This window comes from Homalodisca vitripennis, chromosome 8 (genome assembly GCF_021130785.1).
Source record: "Homalodisca vitripennis isolate AUS2020 chromosome 8, UT_GWSS_2.1, whole genome shotgun sequence".
NCBI lineage: Eukaryota > Metazoa > Arthropoda > Insecta > Hemiptera > Cicadellidae > Homalodisca > Homalodisca vitripennis.
Window position 1 is genome coordinate 119,742,123 of NC_060214.1, and position 24,076 is coordinate 119,766,198.

Here is a 24,076-nt window from a genome sequence, read left to right on the forward strand (position 1 = left end):
TTTGAATTAAAAATGTCGATCATAGTGGAATCGTGGTCATCTAAAAAGCCGGTCCTTTTTACGGCTAACCTGAGAGCCCTGGATTGCCAAGAATTGAGAGGAAAATTGCTTTCGAGATGGAGGCAAAAAGTGTCTTTGTTTCTAAGGTGGAGGGGGAGAGCTTGAAGAAGGTGTCTATTATGGCTCCCCTCCATCCTCCCTCCTTACCCACCCCTACACCCATCCACCTTCCCCTTCACCATATTGTGAAAGTTGACGAGCTGGAACTGTTAATCATCCTCAGACTCTTTTCATATGCCCGTAAAAATGTTGAAATGAGAACTTCGTTTAATTTGTGCTTCGTAATGAGTACGGGAACTCTGAAAGTTTCTTGATATTACTCTATGGAGTTTTATGCTATGAGGACGTTCCAGGAACAAAATCAAGTGTATAACTTTTCTATCTTCGTGAAATTTTAAATGCAGATAATTAAATTACTCTAAAAGTTTCGGTTCATTATATTTTATGAATTAAACAATCCAGCAGGCATTGAATAAGTGAATGGAAAGGGAAGTTTAGGAAGCGGTAATTGAATGAAACTTGTAACCATTGATACCAATAAGTAGCTGATCAATAATAGTCTTCAAATAAACATTAACGAGTTTTTACATAAAAAGCAAATCAACGTCAGGTTAAAAAGGCATCTTCTTTAAGCAAAAAAGAAAGTAATTAGTAGTTTTTAATGTGAGTGTTCTTGGAGTTTTCACAAATACGAGGATGTACCTTTACACGTATTACGGCTATAAAGTATACCTTTATTGTGTTAATGATGGTATTCTTCACAATTAAAAACATTTTTTTAAGGAGAGGCCGATCCCCTTTTAACCCTTATTCTGCCCGTCCTCGTGGGCCACTGGCCTGTGCGAGGATCTTATCAAACAGAATAAGGGGGAGAGTCGATACAGTACAAGATCGATGGTACTGATAAACAATGCTACAGTCACATACAGGATTTGAACATGCGATATCTCTAACTCAGATCCAAAGTCCGACTTGTTGGACCACCCGAACATCGGAAGTCCCAATGGTCAACCTTTCGTAAACAAAATCAGTCATATGTTCCCTTGAAGTAAATATTAATTTTGCATTATTTTCATATATTTCTAATGTCAATCTTATGATCGTAGCTATGCAGGGTTTTGATGGTTGGCACCATTTCTATTAAAGTGCACCTAGTACCCAAGTCGTTATTACCGAAGTTGTCCAAGTAAAAGTTTCCTATTACATCCCTGTTGAAGGTCACGACTTTTCTGGTTTATTACAGTGTGACAGGATATTGTGTGAAAGAGATGCGGATTTTACCCAGTAGACGTAACTGATTAGGGATTGCTTAGGTCGTAAAAGTAAGATTGATTGGTGATAAAACTGTTCCAGACCACTCGGTTTTGACTTGGTGCAGTGAAAAAGGCACGTAAATATGGGTTTGTCTGACAGCTTATCATCAAGGACTTAGCCAGCGAGAGGGTCCAAAAAATCCATACTCACCCAAATTTTCAATCTTTTCAATTACTTTTTTAGTAAACGATTATTATCCTTTAAATAATGCAGAATTACTGACGTGTACTGCTGAAAGATCGTTCTAAACAAAGAAAACGGGTCAAGAACTTTTTAAGGAACAAAATGGGGCTTACTCTCTGTCCACTACGGAAAAATATCAGTTGTCCGGACCTCCCAAAATCTGTTCACGTCTACGTTCTTGCTTATCATTAATTACAGGTCTATTTGAGAAGATTCCACATCAAGGTGTGAATCCAACGATGTTCTTAGATTTTGTAAATTATGTGCACTCAAAGAATCCTTGACATCCATAACCATTTAAATATCAGCATTATAACTATCAAACTGTGTTAACGTTCGATTTCCTTTCTAAATGAAGCAGCATGTCTTATTCAACCCTAAAGAGAGAGAGGTCATTTGAGAGTTCAAACAATAAAAGATCATAAAAGAAATGACGAGCAAGTTTTAGATGACCATCAGTTCAAACGGGGTTATTAAAGTGGCCAATAACCATCTTCCCAATTATGGCAGTGGTGTTGAAATTTCTTCAAACGTGGAGTGTGTGACGCCACTCATTATTTCTGATTAACGGAGCATTGCCAATCTGAGAACAATAGAAGACGACATTGCGTGTGCGCGGTGAGATGTCACTGTCGCCAACCTCTGGTCCACGTTACCTTTCTCCGTTGTCCGTCGCTTTGCTCTCTTTACCTTGTTCTGCCCCGCGCGACAGCTTTCTCTTTCGCGTCCAGACGCTCAAGAAAGCGCGGCGAACTGCGTGTACGCGTTCCGTCCCCATTGCGTCCCCGCCGCCTTTCTTTCATTCAAACTACCGAAACGGCAGTACGCACTCTTCATTCACTTCTGCTCAGTCATTTCCCTTTCTTTTTAAATGGGTTAAACGAGAGAAGTCGGATGGCAATTTCACTATTTATGTCAGTGACAAGGCAGATACGAACAGCACAACCGAGGAAGTAAGGTTTGGTGATTCCACTTCATACTGTCAGTATGTAAGGTATCTCTTCATGTCAACAAAACAGAGTGTACCAACCACTAATTTATTCACAACAAAATTATTTGACAAAAAGGAGAGGCCGACCTTTTTTTCAGCCTTATTCAGCTCGTTCTCATGGGTTACTGAACTATGCGAGGATCTTATCAAACAGAGTATTACGGGAGGATTGGTCCAGTCCAGTATAACGTTGGCAGTAATATAAATAGCATGTGCAACGGTCACAAACAGAATCCGAACCTATGCTATCTCTAACTCAGATTCAAAGTCAAGTTCGACACCCTACACCACTCGGCCATCGACTTTGATCATGGATAATTAAGCTGGCCCACAATACAATTAACAACAACAACAAGAAAAAATAACAGTTATAATAATATTTAAAACATGATACGAAAACACAACTGTACCAATTGCAAAACTCTCTTAAATCTTCATCCACATGGAGGGGTGTAATCAGTGACATTTCAGATAAAATATTTCCAATCCATTTACGACGAGAGCCACCATTTGGGCGGATGAAAGGGCAAAACGCATGAAATTAAAAGCAAACTTTTACAACGTCGAACGATAATGATTTTGCACGATTAATAAAACTAAGTTTAAATTAAAAATGTAATTGAGTTTTCGGGCAAAGGCATCAAAGCGACGCGACGCCACCCCCAACAGCTTGTCGACCCCCCCCCCCCACCCACCACAACAAATATTGAATCAGAGCTGCTAACCTTTACAGCGCTAGACCATACAGCATTCATTCCAGGTAACAGAGGGTGTCTTTTAGTAATCAAAACACTTGAGATTTTCAGCTGTGCGGTCACTTACTTGTTAAGCTCTAGAACAATATTATGTATTTGGCAGCTTGTGGAAAGCACGGAAGTGGTCCTGACATATTTTCTTTATTATATAGGAGTGCTAAAAATTATTCACCGATCTAACGGTATAATGGACCATTTTACAAAAGTAGATACAGCTTTGCATATCAACATAAAGGTAAAAAAGTTTGAGTCCATTCATAGTGATCGATCATGGACCTCTTTAAAAGAACGTCCCTTAAGGTAAAGTAAACATGTAGTCATACTGCGCAGGTCTTTATCAAAGGTCTTCATGAGACGAGAAGAATGTTGTGGAGTAAATAAAATCTTGTAAAAGATGGATGTGATTTACACCTTTGGAATATTTGATTTTAAATGGGTTAAATACTTTACTCATATTGTAAATGTCAGAAATCAGCATTTTCAAACACATCTTTTACAGCTGAACCTCCCTTTCTCAAAGCGTTTAAAATGCCTTTTAGAATCCCCACTTGTGATGAATGATTCTAAAGTCTGTCTATGAGTTATTGAGTTAAACCTGGAGATCTACTTTCTTTTTTTAAGAATGAGAACTGAAGAACTGCATTGTCATTTATTTAATTATATTTGAAAAGAATAATAAATCGTAATCTTAACACTTTTTTCTTTTTTTAGAAAATGAGAGGCCAATCTCCTTATCCACCCGTCCTCATGGGTCACTGGCCTGTGCAAGAATGTTATGAAACAGAATAAGTGGGAGAGTCTATACAGTACAAGGTACGGTACTGATAAAAAGTACTACAGTCACATACAAGATTTGTCCTGCGCTATCTGTAGTCCAGATCTACAGTCCGACATCTTTGTCTTCTAGACTATCGGTAGCCTACCTATTCTAATAATTTGGACTGTATTTAATTGTTGTCTCTAAGGATCAGATGATTATAATGACCATTACCTTTAAAAATGTTACTAGCGGAGAAAAATTAACCCTTCGAGCGCCTATAATGTTTTGTAAAATGCATACCCGCTTTGAGGTTTTGCAGACTATCCTTGTAACATTTATAATAAATCTAAATAGTTACTTAAATATAAATTGTTGTATACCATTTTTTTGCAAAGAACTCTGCTTTCAGACTGTGTAACTATGAAGTTAGAAAAACAATTTCTTTGTTAAAAATAAAAACTAAACAAAAAATATAAAAAAAAATTCGCAATAAAGTACGCATATGTATTTGAAATATTACACATATTCAAAATTCAGAATAGCTAAATTGTAGAAAATTTTGTACTGAAGACAGAAATGTATAATTTTTGAACTGTTCATATCAATTTTTGGAAAAAAATGAATAAGTACAAATTTGAAATTTTGTCCTGCTTGCGGTAGTTATATAACACGTTGATATAACATTTTTTTTCCTTTTTATATAATACTAAATACAGTAGCAATACATTTAGAATAGCCTACTTGTAGCAAATTTGGTTATGAACACAGAAATATATATTGCTGTAAGTATTTTTAGCAATTCATAATATTTACGTATATAGAAGAAAGTCGAAATAGTGATTATCTTTTATGAAAAACACATTTATACATTCAATAATATCATTTTTAACAATTAGTAACTGCATAACAACGAATTGAAACGAACACAAGGACAAAATAGACTGTAAACAGCGGAATTCACACGTTTGTATCTGAGCAACAACAAACAATGCAAACACACTTTGCTGGAAACAACAAATGATGAAAATGATGTAGAGAGTACGAGAAACCGCAAAACCACTAAACATAATGAAAACTCGTGGGGTTTCGAACGGTATAGGTTAATGCGATTTGATCTGTATTAGCATCGGCAAAATGAGAGTTCAAAGACATGAATGTTTATCATCAAAATTTTGGATGATGACGTTTAGTGAAAGTCTGAGTCATCAAAAATATTGATGATGGACGCTTGGAGGGTTTTAAAGCCCAAATTAAATGCGTAATTTGGGGGAAAAAGCGTAAAGATGGTCACATGCTGTGATGGGTGCAAAGTGTAGAAAAACAGCCGCCATGATAGTTAGTGTTACTCAACGAGGGGAAATGTTTCTGGAACAAAACTGGATGTAGGAGAAGCGAGAGGTAAAAAACGAAGCCTTAACTCGGAGCCGAGTCTGGGGTACGGGTAATAGCTCCCCGGTCGACTTCCCTCATTAACTCGCTGCCGTTGTTGTCAATTTTTAAACCGGGGTCCATCTCTTATGCAAGAACCTTTTGTAGACAGATACTCGACCTCGAAAAAGTCTGAGCACCTCACTTGGAGATTATTGTAGTGGTTCTTTACCTGGTTTGAGTTGTACGATGCAATGTTTGATCAATTTTGGTCGCTGGGATACACAAGTAAAATTATGGATGGGCCAAGACGTACTATTTCTTACAGAGTGCCTTTTTAGTTAATAACTTAATTTCCAGTGGGAACCCAAAAAGATATCGTCAGGGAACCACTCCCACGATGGAAATCTCTATCTGTACTCTATTAATATGATGTGGGACACGAATCCTGAATCATATTAAACCGAGCCATATTTAATTTATACCTAATTTTAACAATACAAAAATGTTTTATATTCATAGACATAATTATAATGAAAAGGAAATGTGCTATTAAGTGTACTAATCTAAATTAGGACTGTTGTGATATAGCTTCCAAGCATAGCAACTGATATGCAAGGCCATCAGCAATAACCTTAGGTGGAAATGACTAATACAAATTTACCACTCCTAAACCAAGTGTTTATTTGAGTTCATAATAATGAACACTTGTGAAATGTACAATCTGATGGACCACCAAAGTTATTAGTAAAAAGTATATCCTTGTCAGAAGGTTTTTAGATTTTGTCAAATATTTAGGAGGTGGTGAGCCTCTTCCCTGAAAATGCCTCTGAAAAAGCCTCAACTGTTATTGAAATTCAAAGAAAATTATTTCAGGTAGACAAAACCAATAGTATTGTATACAAAAGATAAGAGTACGACGGACAATGAAACGAATAATTCAGGCAGCGAACAACTGTAATATCGTACACAGCTATTATTTTCATATAGACAAAAACACGAGTATTGTGTATTAATATTTTGTACACACAAATACAGGAGTATTACAGACAGTAAACAAAACTAATATTGTATGCAGACAAAGACACTAGTATTGCAGACTGACAATGACACAGATATTTCAGATAGACACAGCAGCTAAGAGTATTTCATATAGACTAAGACACGAGTATTGCAGACAGAGGATGACACTACACAGGTTTACAAAAAAAATATTTTTTTTCTGTAACATTGATCAAAATAGGTGTTTCTTATGTATTTTGCCTTGCTAAACACGAAAATAACAATAAAAAGTATGTAGGACGCACGGAATTTTTTTGATACAAGACATCCTAAGAAAACTTAAGAAAAGTATAGTTTAACAACTATGAGAAAATAGGGATTTTCAATAAAATTGTTGACAGAAATGTTCCAACCAAACTTAAGTTTATTATTATATACATTAAAAGTGAATGAATAAAGAACATTTTCACCTCAAGTTGACACTAAAGGCTGTTATTATTATTTTACTTCTTTCTCTTGTGGGGTGTGAAATCTTCCCGTTTCAGGAACACAACAATAGTCGCCCATCATGGAAGGATCCCAGCGGCCTTGATATCTGCTTTCAATTGTTCTGATGTCCTGGTGGAACCTCTCGCCTTGTTCGTCACTTACGGCTCCCAGATTTTCCGGAAAAAAGTCCAAGTGAGAGATGGAGAAAGTGTATTTTCAAAGACATTCGACAACCCATAGATTGGTACGCTTTCAAAAGATCTTGGACTAATTTTTTGTAGTTTTCCTCCTTTGGTATTTCCTAGAAACCCTTTCACAACCCTGGACAAATGAATTTTCAAGCGGCCAACTCTTTTTTATTGAGTTTTGTTTCGAACTCAGGATCTTTAATCATTTTTTCTGATATCTGGGACCAGTAAAAACACCTTCTTTGATCTTAGCTTCGCTCAGCTGAGGAAAACAAACTGGATAGGTATGCAAAATCCTTCACCTTCTCTACTCATTGCCTTTACAAAGTTTTTTATCAATCCAAAGTTTGATGTGCAGTTGGTGGGAGTAGAATTATATTTTCAGGATCTACAAGAGGTATGTTGAGTATATTTCTATCACCAGGCGTGTAGTTAGACCTTTTTGGCTATTCTTTTTGCTGGTAGTGCTTGTCTGACGCTCTACTATCCCATAAGCATATGAAGCAACAGTATTTTGTGTAAGCCACCCTGAAGGCCCATAAGAATAGCAACTACTTTGAAATCTGCACATATTTGCCACTTGTACTCATCGTATTGAATTGCCTTTAGGATGGCTGCCATGTTGTCGTATGTTTCTTTTCATTATAAAAGAATATGCAACAGGTATCGATGGTTTCTTATTACCATTGTGTAATAGGGACAGCTTTTAGGCTATATTTGGACGAATCGATAAAAAGACGCCATTCATACCGGTGTATGATTAATGCCAAGTTCATCCATCAGCCCAGTCACATCAAAACAAACACACATTGAACCCTCAAGTTTAAAGAAGGCTGAAAACTGTACATTTCTTTTTCTAAAGCAAGACACTGTCGTGCCTTTTGCTAGAAGATTCCATTCTTGCAGTCGTGATCCTAAAAAAAAAAACAGTTCTGCTTTCTGTTTAGAGAGGCCTAAATCACGAACAAGATCATTCAATTCATTTTGTTTGATAAAATGTGGTTCGTTTGACATCTGAGGCTCATAGGTAGGATCGTTAGGGTTATCTGTTTGCTCAGTTACATCTTTCCACTGTCCATTTGCTGGCAATCATCTTCACTAATATTGGGAATAAAAAAAAATTTCCCAGTCAACTGGAGGGGTGGGAATTGGCAAATCGTCTCCATGTGGAACTGGCTTTGATTGCTGAGGGCACGTCTGGGTACTGGATTTTACATTTTTGCTTCTTTGAATATCCCTCAGGGTTTGACAAACAAAATTAACAATCATTGAAATGGTTGCTAGGCTCACGCCAAACCATTGGAACAGCAAAGGGCATTGACCTTCTGTTTCCCTTTGGCCCATTGGATAAGGTTGACCGAACAGCTAATGCAGCAAATATGTGGGGCCCAACTTTTATCCTGGTCACCCACCTTGCAGCCAAAATAAAGGAAGTATGCTTTCTTACCTCTTCAGTTATAGGCCTTCCTTGTGATTTAATGATGTACCTTCCACACACGTAACAAAACTTGTCTGGAGGATTTTTACAAACTCGACGTAAAACTAGACATTACAAAAAAATACTTAAGAAGTGTTGAAATTAAACTGAACACACAACCTCTCTCTTAAAATACCTGCTCACTACTGGCTGTGATGCTGTGAGTCACCAGACACAAAGGAATGTTTATCTTGCCCCCCACCACTGCTCTGCAGGGCTGCCAACCACTTTCAGCTTTTTAACACAAATTCTGGTATATGACTATGACAGCGGTACTATAACATAAAACTGAGACGTGGTAGGCTATTTATGCTTTCAGTTTTGGATTTTGTAACTTAAAAATAAACAAAAAAACCTTATTTAATGAATGTTACATTTTGTGTGTAAACCTGTGTAATGAATACAGACACTAGTATTGCAGACTGACAATGATATTTCATATACAGTAGACACAGCAACTAGAGAATTTCCTATAGACTAACTTAAGACACGAGTATTGCACACAGATAACAACATTAATAATGTCACACAGACAAAGAAACTAGTATTTTAGGCAGACAACTATAAGAATATTGCAAACAGACACAACCACTAGTATTGCACATAGATAAAGAAACGAGTGTTATTTATAGACAAAGACACAATTATTGCATGTAGACAAAGCGTTTGCAAAGGATGTTGTCTACCTAAAAGAGAGACTATAAACCCAACGATTAAACTTTATTTGGAATACGGTACTACTTTTTGTTACTTTTGATAATGATGTTTTCAAGCTAATATTGATCCCCCCCCCCCCACCCCCCCCCCCCCCCACCCCCCCCCCCCCCCACCCCCCCCCCCCCCCACCCCCCCCCCCCCCCACCCCCCCCCCCCCCCACCCCCCCATTCCTACGCGGAAATTTACCACTCGAGGGGCTGGAAAAATTTTCCATTTCTCTGTACCTGCTCCTGTTCCTGTCCTGCATCGGTAATCTCGCAAACTAACTCACCTGTAGGGTTGAAGTTTGGCATGAAACTTCATTTCTATGTAGGTGACACACGTCGGTTCCGATGATTGTGCACGTCACTCCATAGGATTTGGATGAGCGCAGTACATTTTTTACTTTGGTCTTACAGGACGATAAATTGAGAATTGCAGATTAAATCAATTCGTAAACAAAACTCACTACAATAATATGACTCGTAACGTTGTAACTCGTTAAACTATAGAATTGAAATATTGCACGCGAATAAGCAAAAAATGATTTGGCGTATTTTTACCTTTTGAGATATAATCTGTTTTTCTTTTATAAGCACCCTCTCTAAATGTCATTTTTATTTGCATTTCTCTTTATTACAGTAAGGTGTAAATACTGTGTATTTATACTTAGAAAATATCTTTTTTATTCATTGTAATTAAATAATTATAATTTAAACTGATGTAAAGTTTATTAAAGGTATTTTTTTATAATTGTGTTGTCTTACAGCCTGACAAAATTCTATAGACCATTGTCTTTATACCACGTGGGAACATCACTTACTCAATTATCTTTTTGAAATATTTCGGTATCTTTGTTTGAGAGCCTTCTTCAGCCAACATATGTTAAGCCGAAACTGCTAACAATAAACATTCGTCTGTGCGGACGGGAACTTTCTAGAGATTGGCTGAAGATTAAAAAACAAGCGTTAGAAATTACGAAGAAGGCTAGACAGATGAGAAGGCAGAAAAAAAGGAAGATTGAAGAAGTGGAAGATGACTCTGATGACCCCAGCTATGTTTATGGAATGCATTAAAAAGTAAGGCTACTTTACATTTATTTATATATCATTAAAACGCTGCCTTTCTTCGCGATTTTCGCAATTTCCCGAAACTTCAATTATTTTATACAATTGCAACACTTTTCTCAGTATTGGAGAGGGGTAGAGCTCTGAAAGTTTTACCACATATGTAACTAACTTAGTTGTATGGTTTAACAAGAGATTTTTTTCATTATTCATTCTGAAAAGAAATTCAGAATGATTCCCGGCGATAATCGGGACTATTTTTTTCGGTTAAATTACGTTAACCTGTGTTAGTGTGCAAAAAAATACGGCGATCGGAGCGGTAGTCGCTGATCTTAAGATTTACCAAATAAAATATTAGGCTAAAAAACAAAGTTTTTTAGTAGATTTTTAATTATTTTTTTGGAAATTCCCCATGTTAAACTTTATACAAGAACATACTTATTACTGTGAAAAAATGTCATTGGCATATCTCTTATGGCTATTGAGATATGTGTGTAAAGGTTTGGTTGACATTGTTTAGGTAGGCCCTATCCTGTGCTCTTATCACAGATTGCCAAATTTTAGACAATATCACGCTTTGTTATTTTTGTTCTTAATTATTTCTAAATTTTTTCATAATTATCCTTCGGTACTAGTAGGGAATTTCGCGAGAAATGCTTTTCTTTTGTAGGATTCTAATGCATGTTTGGTACTGAAACTGTGTTCTGTTATGGCTGATCTTTCCGTGTCTTTACGTTTCGTGTGTCTAATGCGTCCACTCACTTGTGTGGATATTAAAGTTTTTGTCTCCAAAAGGAAGAATGAGCCACAACTACATGGGATTTTGTAGACTCTTAGAGTACATGCTAATACAGTTGTGATAATACGTAGGTAAGGTTGGGAGCGATTGATTCAAAGTGAATGTTGAATTTAGTCCAAGTTCACCTTCCTCTTAGTGCAGTGTTTCCTGGAATCTGGCGTCATGTACATATAGGAAGAGATCCAAAAAAGTCGGCGATGAAGAAGCTCCAAAAAGACTTTCATTGTTTCGACGTCAGAAACACCTTCAATACAAAAATCAAGTGTAATATAGGTGAAGAGATCTTCTCATTGTCTCATCAAGTGCACAATTGAGTTTTAGGACGATCCCAAGTCATGGTGGAACCATCGTTGTGTATTGGTGTATACCGAACAAACATGGTGGAGGCGGCAGCATCTTCCAAAATTCAGGTAAAAAGCCAATTTGTATTTCTACTACCACAAGTCTCTCTTGCATTTTAGTTTTCCTTTTACGATTTTTACTTTCTTAATATTTTAAAGTTGTAGTACAAGGTTAAAGATTATTTCACAGTAATAATACAAATGTAAAAAAAAAAAAACATTTGGATACGAATTAATTATATTATATTTAAAACAAGACATGTCCATAATAATATGATTAAAAAATAAAGATATAAGAGTGCTTGTGGTTTTTCATTGTTCCAATGGAATTAAATCAAGGTGGCAGCGTAAGTAAAATGGTCAACCGAGGGAATTTAGGGCTAAGAAGCCCTCTCTTACACTTAACCTGGGAACCAACGGCTTTAGGGGTGACTTCTCGAACACCAACACCAATGGATGAGTTGCTTGCAAGGAGAGGATCGCTCAGCGGTCACCCATCCAAGCAGTAGCCACGCTCGACGTTGCTGGATTCAGTCATCTCGCGAGAATTACCGTACCCACTACACTGCGTTATTGACCGCCAGTAAAGACGCTTTTAAGTTAAAACGTTCCAAATTTTGTTATGAAACCAATTAACCAACAAGATAACTAACCGTACTGTGTCGGCAACATACTGGTAAGTGTTATATATAACATTAACAAGAACAATTTAAAATAACATGACTTGTATATGTATACTTACATATACATCTAACATTATTATTATTGTATAATGGTATATTGTCATACAGTTCTGAGCAGTGTCAAACACTTTAAGTTCCAATATTTTCGCAATATCAAGATTTTTAATCAGTTTTCTACACTTTTACATAAGTGACAGATATGAAAGCGAACTAATAAATACGTTTTTAATAATAGTGAAGTGAGCGAGTAAAAATGTTCTGAAAAAGCGAATGATATATTATTAATTCACATACCTTATTATAAATAAAAGCACTGATAACGCAGAGAAAGGTTCACAGCCTTACTGACGTCTCTGTACACTCGATGGGGGAAACCTTAAAACTGGATCTTATTAGAAGTCATTACATCATTAACTCTTAAAAGTGTCCGCCCCTTCGTGCTCTGTAATCCTCAACACCTTCGGTTCTTACAGGCAAGTGTGAAAATAACAGGTAACAAACAGTTTAAGCAACTGTTATTGAATTCATGAATGGTATTATGTGATGTTAATTAAATATGATGGAGAAACAAGTCCTGTTATATAACCTTATCTTTACTCAATTTATATCACCTTTTCTCCCTAAAGCATGTATTTTATATTTCACATAACGTTTTCTGCGAAAAGTAGTGATCCGAGTTTGTAACTTCGCCTAATCTATTAGTCTAATAGACTGCAAACAAGGATACCTAAGTGACCCTCAATTGATTAGGTTAATCACTCAAGGATTGTGAAGGTTATGTTTACCTCCATTATAAATAGGTATTAGATAACGTAAATTTATAACACTGTTGGCGGAGTTATCTAGCCTTTAGGTCAGAGTAAACTAATTTCTTCTTTCTGAATTTTTATTCTCAACTGAATATAATTAATTCAAAATTGTTAGTATGAAAGAAAATGGAATATCGAATAACCAGACAGAACGTCACAAAAGTCTTAAGACAGTTCGCCTTTTTCTCGAATTAGTGAAGTTAACGATCATAGCTTTGCTGCCCTTCAAATTTTTGACCGAAAAATCGATAGACCAATCATGGTGTGGTAGTATTTCTTGGACCAAGAGGAACCCACGTCCCAAGTTTCAAGTCTCTACGACCGACAAATTTATCGACCAGACTGACTTACAGACGACACGTTTTTTGAGAAGGATCTGTCAGGCCCAAATACACACAAGAAGTAGAAGAACAGTTAGATGAAAGAAGATAAAATGAAGTGCGAATAGCCTTGACCTTGTCTAGCAAACCGCTGGAGGAGTAGAAGTGAGTGAAAAAACGAGAATAGTCAACCGCAAAACCACGCTTTGCGGTATTAAATCCCCGCAGAAGTAAAAGTGAGGCAAAAAGTGGACGAAAGAAGAAGAAGGAGAAAGTAGGAAACGAAAGAGAAGCAGTTCGTTTGTCATAGTGCGAAACCAGATACGGTCGCAAGCGTGAATAAATTTGACCATTGATAGTCAATGTACAAATGTATGAGCTAACTAAAATAGCCCTTCCAGCTAAGTCGGAACAAGTAGGTAGATTTTGTGACAACAGATATATGAATAGTCTACTTCTCATGGGATTAAAATGTGTAATCAGTCTCTCGAAACCGGTTAGAGATAAAAAAAGTAGATTAAAATAGGGATGGAAAATATTATATAAATATCAGAACGCTTTGTATATTTTTCTCGGGGTTTAAAAACAACAGAGTTTTGAATTAAAAAAAGCTTAATTGGCCACCATGTTGGAGGAACCCAATGAGCTAGATATCTATGAGATAAATCTTTGTACCGTGTTTGAACTTGTTTAGAGAAATCGGTATTTCGAAAACAGTTGTGACAAAAGCATTGCTGATTACAAAAAAGTTCAGAATATATTAATAGCTTTTTAGATAACTGTTACGTTTTTATATAGCTTTATACATAACACAGTTATGAATTTAAAAAAAGTTTAAATGGTCGCTATAATCGAACGATATGGCGTACCAATCTGATCAACGATTTAGCGGATATATTTATTACATCGATTTTTGTACCTAGTTTAAACTTTTTTGGGCTTTTTGAGGCAGTTATTGTCCCCACAAGCCACGTTATATAACGCATATGCAACTTTAGAACGTAAGCTTATTTTCGACGAACTCTAGTGGAAATTTTCTATGCTTCAATAAGGAATGCAAAAGGCTGTTTAAAAAAAAATGCAAAGTCTACCTAATAATGAAAAATAACAAAGGTGAACAAAAAAGAGGCTGCAATTGATTATCGACATCTGAAACCAGTATCATGTTGCACAGTGTACTTTGTCATTTACTGTGATTAAGTTTTATGTACTTAATTGTTCGTTTAGGACGAGTAGTAGGTAATTATTTAATCTACATATTTACCTCTTTGCAATAGATAACTAAAATTTGTACCAAATGTCACGTTGTATGGAGGATGTAACCTCTTAAGCAGCGTTTCCCTAATAAGTGAAACACATGTAAATCAACAAAAAAAGCGGACGTAATCAATTATAATAGTCCAACGTGAACCGGATCACAAAGGGGGTTTAGTAAGTAGGCTACGTTACTATACTGAAATTCTTGAAAGCGGCTTGATTACACACATATACGAGTATTTACAGTTTAATGATGCAACGATTAATTTGCACCATTTCATCTTTATAGTCACTTGTGTTATTCTACGGAACTTGATTTTATATCAGCAGCATTTGAACCGTCAAAAACATTTCAAATCTTTATATCCCACAAAAGTATATAATATTACTAATGAGGTAAGCAAAATGTCTAAGGCAATTTGTTAACGCGCAATGAAGTAAATTAATTATATTTGCCTTGAACGCCTGAAAAAGTTTGTTCCACTATTTTAAACACCCCAGAGTAGAAAGAGTAGGAATAAAAAGTGCAGGCGCTACGAGAATCTTATGATTTATGAGTTTTATTTCAGTTGGTATGTCGCCTGCTTTAGTATATCTACTTCGAGTCCCCCCCCTATCCTCTCGCCACCCCAACAAGGATAATTCTCATGTAAACTTTTATACCCGAATTTCAAACGTAGCTTTGTGGGAATTGTCTCATTTTAAAACATAATTAATATGCATACGATCGTTTTTTTGTTTTTCTTGTTTAAATTTTATACACAAGAAATATGTTATATTTTATTTTCGAATGTATAAAAGTAAAAAGAAGTTTGAGACATTGTTTGATGAAAGATATCATAATAACCAAAAATATAAACTATTGGATAAGTATTAATTATATCTTTAAAATGAGATTCACCCATAAATCTATGACTAAAAATAAGTTAATGAGGTCAAATATTTTTATGGGCCTAAAATCGAGATAGCTGTTGTTAGCAGGCTATTAATAAATTTTAAGTTGTTTAATAACTTGTACCGTTATTTAGTTAAATTAAATGTTATATATATTTTATGTAACTCTGTTACTTATTACTGGTTAGTATTATTTTCTCAGATGTTCCTGGTACTAAATTACTGGTTGAAATAATAACCTAATCTGCTTGCGTGGTATTTTTTTTCTCTCTTGAACTTTGTCGTTCGACAGCTCACTGGTTACCACCTCGCGCGCCTTGCCCTTAAGCAAAATTTACAGTTTTCATATTATAAATTAACCTTTTTATGCGAGATTACTATTTTTGAATGTATTAAAAATTAAATTTGTAAATAATTCAGTAAATTACCTATTATAGTGTTTTATTTACCAGATTAATACAGATATATTTGTGGTGATGTCCTTCTGACGAGACCACGTTGTCGTGATTATAAGTTGTCTCGATAAATGGCTAATAACGTCGCCATTGTGTTTTAGGCGAGTTTGAGTACAACTTTGAGTTCATCATCGAGTTCTTTAATGATTCTCCTTTGAGGATTACTTTGATTTCAATCTCTCTGTTCGTGACTAAAGCTGCGATGTCGAGCCAAGATGCTGACGCCGCGTGTTTAATTCGAGACCAATGTGAAGGAAAGTCATTTTAAAGTTTTTATTGAATGATTAAGTTCGAAGGCAAAATTCCAATGTACATTGTAACCACCAGTCCCACCCAAAAGGTATCATTTTAGTTAATTATAACTCTGTTTTGGCAGCAACATGGCAAGTCATAATTTCATTTTAATACGTAAATGTGGTGCTTTTATGTTTTATTTGTTAAAGTTTCCAATACCGAGTATTTATTATTACAACCTCACATATTTCCAATGTGTGTTTCGTTCATTCGGCACAAACTTCTTCTCTGGTTAAATATATAAATTTGCAAGAACTATAGGATCCAATTTCTGTAAGAATTGGAAAGGCTACAAAAACCTATTGTTTGTTTTTTGTTTATAACTACCAGATTATCAAGATTAATCTTTAATATTAAAGCAAATTCACACTTACCAATTGTTTTATGTCCTCCTCCGTAGACTAATGGTTATAGTCTCGGCTCTCTAACCGAGAAATCACGTGTTTAAATCCCGGGGAGGTCTAATCATGTAGAGACATGTGTACTTTGACAACAAAAAAACCAGTGAACATCGAAGCCGTCATTACTAAGACGCTGAGGCTTAAATTAGAGATAACACAATGTTTTATACTCGCTTATTGTATGATTTTTGGAATATAAAAGATCAAATTTAATTTTAAGGTTTATACGGAAAGTTACTTATTAAAGAAAATGTTTTTTCGCGTTCAACAGAACGATTCGAATATTTAATTTAAGTGACATAACTGTAGCAAGTTTATGTTTTCACACCCAGGTCATACGCCAAAGATTTTGAAAGTACACTTCAAGTTTTACATTTAAAACCTTAAATTAATAAATTTACGAGTTTCAGTTTGGAGTGTTCAGCTAAACTAGTATGTGACCTTTTTCGTATGTCGCTGAGCAGTATTTCTATCTCTCAACACTCATATAGACGCCGGTGTAACCTTTGCAGAACGAACCAATTATTTTTCCACTTCACCCTTTCATGTTCCTAACCAGCCGCGTTTTCCTCATTCCGATTCTACTTACATATTCAACTATACTTAGAATTCAGTACAGCTCGCGAGTAAGTATAGTAAGTGAGTGTTTATGACATTTAATTGGTTAAACGTTTGCGAAGCTTGTTATTCGAGGGGTTGGAAAATATCTTTCGCCACTATATCCCGAAAATGAACTGACTTGTAGAATTGAAATTTCCAATAACCCTATTTTATATAGGGCATTCTGAGTTCGATGGAGATATTTTGTTGGATCCTCATAGCATATTTCAAATCTTAATCACCATTAATGAAAATTCCCACAACTGCGACATTTTGCTCTAGGTACTGTAACCAGAGTTGCAAGCCGGTGTCTCAATACATTTTTGACATACGTAGGCCTAATCGTAGTTATAATGTATATATGCGTTTCATGCCACTACACGTGGAAATTGAGTCTTCCATCTGAATTATCATCAAAAACCACTGTACCATTAAGATATTCTGCATTACTCTGGGCCTAATTGCTTTACCAAAATCATCCCAAGCATCTCACAATCGCCATCACAAGCAAGACATTATAATAATGGTGAATACAGCAAGGATGGTGTGTCGGTACGATAACAAAGTAAAATTAATATCTACTTCAAAAGAACATATGGCTATGGTTTGTCTTCGAAAGGTTGATCATTGGAGGCCAGATGGCCGCACTGTCTAAGACGTCAGACTTTGGGTCTGAGTTTGAAATAGCGCGGGTTCAAATCCTGTCTGTGACTGTTGCACTTTTTACCAGTACCATCGACCTCGTACTGTATCGACTCTACTCTTTATTATGTTTTATAAGATACTCGTACATCCCATGAGGACCTGCAGAATAAGGCTTAAAAAGGGATCGGCCTTATTGGGTGGTTCTTTGTACCAAGTCCCTCGGATTTTCGATTTATACATGGGAACAAAAATACAGACTTTACCTGACCTTACTCCTAGACTCGTTTGAAGAATGTTGAAACCTTTTGAGCTTAATGGCTATTATCAACATCTTTGCATGAATGGTTAATTGCCATCTTTCGGAATGGTTCCAAAATCCGTGCTGGTTGTGATAAAAGCAGTTTTCGAACTCTTTTAAACTTCTTGCAAAAAAGCCTGAGACCTCACGTGACTTCCAAAGAGGATTGCGAAAAGTTTCTCTAATATGCCTGCAATTATGACCATTTGGATAAATTATCTACACTCATACCACTTCCAATTGATGCAATAAGCTCATTAGTTCGTGACCCACAGTAATGAATGCAAACGGATCCATTATCTTATTGAAACGTCTTAAAAATGTCTTTGATCCAACCATTCATCTAATTCATGTTGTCTTACACAAGATGTTCCGTAAGAAATTAGATATCAAGGACGTGCTTGAACTCCATGGTATGAATAGGGAAAGGTCTCTAAATATTCCTTTAATCAGATTTAAAGTACAACGAGAGAGTTCCCAATCATGCATCTAATTTATGCTCCTTTTACACGAGACCGTAAGAACTTAGACATCAAGGACGTGCTTGAACTCTATGGCATGAATGGTAAAAGGACTCCAAATATTTCCTTAATCAGATTTAAAGTACAATGAGAGAAACCCAAATTATGCATCAAGTTTATATTCCACTTCTCGCGAACCGTTAGTTCATGACTTCAGCAGAAGCGTATTTATAACATCATGATGTGAATTGTGAAATGTTCCCAAATATTCCTTTAATCACATTTAAAATATAATGACAGAAAATTCCAGCCTAGCATGTAATTCGAGTTCCACTATACACGCACCGTAAAATCATGATTCAACAAGAGTGTATTTGTGACGCCATGTCATGAATGGTAAACGTATCAAGTAATCAGATTAAAAGTATATGAGACAAATTACGAGGAGCATAACCCTGTTTAGATTTTTTCTTGTAGGTAAGTTTGAGTTATTAGATTGTCACAATAACGATTCATAGAAAGGACCGTTAAATTTAAACTTGGACTTTTATATACGTGATGATATTTCATCCAATGTATCCGATCGCGAATTGTTAAAATATAGCTACTATATTATACTAGTATACGTGTAAATTTACTTTCAGGTACCCACATCCACATATCTAACGAATCGCTTAAGTTCCAAGACTTCGTTTATGCTTGTCGCACTTGTATAAAATTGCACTACCGAAATAATGCCAAATTATCGTACGTGTCTTCGTTCTAATATTTGTAAAATCAGGATAGGCGCTATATATGTAGAAATCCGTATAATAAATGATTCGGTGTCAGTTTTTCTGTTTGACTGAACGTAATACAGATAGGTTAAATGCGTTGCTTCTAACACGCAAACGTCTTTCATACTCTTGGCCCGCATTATGTTCGAATATACGTACATAAGAACGCAGACCATCGGTCAGACCACTAGGTTTGAGATAGCTAAAACAAGCAGTAAATCGGTGATTATACTGCTTAAAATATTTTAATTACATCAATTTATTATATGTTCGTTGTAAAGATTTTGACGTAATTTTACGTTTATAGTGAGCGCGTAACAGGGAGATACTGACGTAATTTTGCGCAACAAGCATTTCTATGACAACCACGCGTCGTGCAAGTAGTTCCGACGTTTTCTACTAGATCTCAGCACTTTCTGGGTTCTCTGTCATGAGTCCAAGCACTTTGGTGTTCGCTACAGTCGCATAGTGCTGACAGCTATCGCGCGTTGTTGTTGCATTTCAACCGTCCTGCAGTACGTTATGGTTTTATTTCTAGTCTTTATTGTACCATGTGTCCGAAACACAAATAGACAATTGGCAGCATTTGCGTGATGATGACATGGGCACGACTAGAGAAAATGACTTAGTGGATGATATTATACAAATAATACAAATTTAAAATCATTAAAAATAAATCTTTCAAATTGTTTGGGCAAAACATAGTGACGACTTAGTAAAAGAAAGTTTAGGTTCCGATCAGTGATCATAGAACTTGTCAGCATTAACGACCTTATACAGTGCAGACTCAATCGAATATTTGGGATCCAGTAGATCCTTCTTAAAATGGTCTCTGTCCGTCTATGCTATAACTCTATAGAACAGTACTAGCTCTTAAAAGTTGGTACATACATAGGTTCATCTTGGTCTAAGGAATAATCCTACACATTGCTTTATCAAAAGGTCAACGAACAATCTGTCCGACTGTGCTATAACCCTTTATAGAAAAGTCCTAGATCATGAAAGTTGGAACATAGGTCCCTCTTGGTCCAAAGAGTAATCCTACTGATTTTTGCTTCAAAACGGTCAAAGAGCCTTCTGTCCGTCTGTGCTATCACTCTTTATAGAAAAGTCCAAGGTCTTGAAAGTTGGTACATAGATTCCTCTAAGTCTAAGGAAAAATCCTCCTGATTTTTGCTTCAAAACGGTCAAAGAGCCTTCTGTCCGTCTGTGCTATCACTTTTTATAGAAAAGTCCTAGGTGTTGAAAGTTGGTACATAGGTCCTTCCTGGTCCAAAGAATAATCCTACTGATTTTTGCTTGAAGAAGGTCAAAGAGCCTTCTGTCCGTCTGTGATATAACTCTTTATAGAAAAGTCCTAGGTCTTGAAAGTTGGTATATAGGTTCCTCTTGGTCTAAGGAATAATCCTCCTGATTTTTGCTTCAAAAAGGTTAAAGACCCTTCTGGCCGTCTGTGCTGTAAACTTTATAGAGAAGTCGTAAGTCTTGAAAGTTGGTACATAGGTTCCTGTTAGTCCAAAGAATAATCCTACTGATTTTTGGATCTAAAGGTCAAAGAGCAATATGTCTGTCTGTGCTATAACTCTATAGAACAGTCCGAGGTCTTGAAAGTTGGTACATAGGTTCCTCTTGGGCCAAGGAATAATCCTTTTATTTTTGGATCAAAAGGTGAATCTATTCGCCTGTCACTCCATGCGTGCGATAGAACATTCTTGATAGAACAGTCCAAAACTACTGAAACTTACTTGTGTATACTTAAAACTTTGTACTCGTGTTTCTCTTGGTCCAAAGAAGAACTATTGATTTTTGGGCTTTAAAGGCAAAAGAAAGTCACTCTGGCCTGCGATAACTCCTTCGTCACGTCATAAGAGTCATTAGATTATCTTTCTCAGTTGTATCGATATACTCTGTTTGTTAATATAAAGGATCTGTGGGGTATGAGAACAGACAGGTCCCCACAAGACGGCAGGATCCTCATGTATCGTCGTCAGTTGGTCAACATCGTCTACCAAGAACTTAATTCTTCTAACTAACAACACCAGCAAAACAAACAACAAGGCTACCAAGGCTAACAAGGCTTCATTATTCTTTCGCCTATTTTAGACATCGTACAAAAATATACGCCATTTTCCCTAAAATATACGTTCTGATCAGTTACTTTATCAAAGTAGCAATAATTATGTCCAAACCCCGTTTTATGTTTTACGTAAATGCCTTTATGTAGAGTAAAAAAATATTTATATCTGAGAATAAACAAGTGTACTTATAAATGAGCATAAGGCTTTTTATTTCTGCTTTTAAACTCCATAAGAATGTGTCAGACATGGTGGAAGAAATTATGATTACTCGATTAAAGTATGTTATAGACGATAGGTTTGGAATAGGATTTTGGGACATGTGGTATCGTTATATGTTATAAAATGTATAACGACATTTTGAAGATTGAAATCTACTCTCTTTGTCAGGTGAAAAGACAATTAGTACATATAAGACAGAACGTGACGCAAAGAACTGTCCCTAAAAAAGAAAGAATAAGAGAAAGAGGGAAGAAACAAAGAAAGAAAAGAGATTAAACTGTATTTAAAACATCGTCTACAATGAGAGTCAAATCATCTTATTAAAAAAATGTGTATCAAATTTGGTGTGACATGTTTTCTGTCTTTTAATAGTGGCATTCTTCTCGCCTGACGAAGAGGATGGATTTCAAACTTCGAAACGTCGTTTTATATATTTTTTTACATATAAGGATGGAAAATGTCTGAAATCCTATCATCCTTTTAAATTATTATTGTTTTGCCACAAAGCAAAAGTAACATAATAATAGAAGGACATTTTTGTCTAATTTATTCTTTATAGTTTATTACAAAACTTATTTGGAAAATTCCTTAAATTTTGACAAATCTGTCCAAAAAAGAGTCTATAAAACGTACGAATATAATTCATAGACCACCTTAACGTACACATCTTGCTAGTCTGCTGCAAACATTCATCGTTATCATCTATAATGAGAATCACATAATATAATTTTACTGAATAATAATCAAAACTGACATACTTGTACAATGTTTGGTATGGCATGTTATATATCAATAATGAGAATCAAATCATCTTATTTTATTGAATAATAAGAAAAACTGACATACTTTAGTACAATGTTTGGTATGGAATGTTGATTTTCATTTGGTCCTCCATAAAAGTAATTACATTTTACAAATTGCTTACCTCTACGCCAATTTATTGCTTTTAAATTGATCTGATAATTAACCATCGTAAATTGAGAATTCATCAATTCATTGATGTGTAGGTTAAATTTTTAAAATGTTACTAATGATGTGTTACAATTGCAAACCACAAATGATTGCTAAATTCATTAGTCGTCAGAATTTTCCTGGTGTAATAAAACAAATCAGCACCGTGGTATTTTGAGGAGCAACAGGAGCATTGCGATTAATAGGAAATCCTAGCAGTTAGGATTGATTTAATCCTAAAATATTTTTCGTGATTTAGGATTTACAATAATTGACAATTACAGTCGATAATTGGACTGGTTGATAAGAGGGATGTTGAATTTACCTCGTCTAGTGGAAGGGATGGCATCTCTCTCTCAGCTAACCTCACACCTCCAGCCCCCAGCCGTGCTGGTCTGCTACTGAGCTCCAGGCTGACCCCACTGCTGCCACCCTTCCGACACCGAGTTTCCCATTTGCGTCGAAATCATCGTATGCGTTGGGACATTATCGTACATCCATTAGCGAACAACTCTGATAAGACGTAACGCAGATTTTACTACTGAACCTGGTGTGACTTTCCCTGAAACTAAGAGAACATATTTATACAATTACTCTAGTTTAAGTCAAATTTCGTATTTATAAATTTTTAACTCGTATTTTCCTAAATACAGAGTATCTCCGGAGAGAACCGGAGGTGAATTTACCAAAGCCATTAAGGAATACAGGTAGACATTTTCAAACTACTATAAAACTGAGATACTTAATGGACTTGTAGAGATATCGGAATTGGAAAAAGGAAATAAAATGATCTTATGATATACATACACCGTTTGAATATAAAACCAAGTAATTACACGGTTTTAAGTAATTAAAGTATTCACACCATGTATTGCGTACCAGGCTTTCCTGATGTTAATGAAAAATTTCAAGTCTATACATACCTACATGTCTCTACTACTCCACAGATTAAAATGTATGATTGTACTCAGTTTTTAACTCATTCACTAACGCTCAGCCAAATCACACGAAGTAATATGTACTATAATAGAACTCAGCGTTGACTATATAGAAATGAAGCTTCATGCAAAATTTCAAGTCTAGGTCATTTTGGTCTTGGGGCATAGTGAGGCCATATAGACAGTCAGACAGAAATGATATTTTACCAACCTCTCGAGTGGTAGATTTCGCTATAGCTCAGCCAATTAAGCCGATTACACAAATTTTCTGCACCGCGTAGTTGTTCAAAATTACGTATTACTTTAATTATATTAATATAAAATCGCTATCATAACATTTCAAAAAAACTTGTTTGATATTTAAAAAGTTATAACATAAAAAAATGGTGTTATTTATTACATAACTATGAAGTTTCAATGTAATTAAAAAGTAAATTATAAGTTTCTAGATTTAGTCATTACAAAACTGAATGTCATATTAATAATACAAATTATGTGGTGTCAAG

At 35.6% G+C, this 24,076-nt stretch overlaps 1 protein-coding gene across 1 annotated transcript in view; it reads right to left on the bottom strand.

Annotated features, from left to right (window-relative positions):
* LOC124367995 (carboxypeptidase M-like) overlaps positions 1-23,039 on the bottom strand; it is a 79,481-nt gene extending 56,442 nt beyond the window's left edge. The window contains 1 exon segment of the mRNA XM_046825260.1: positions 22,958-23,039. The gene's annotated coding sequence lies outside the window, so the exon portion shown is untranslated.
* Between the last annotated feature and the right edge of the window lie 1,037 nt (positions 23,040-24,076).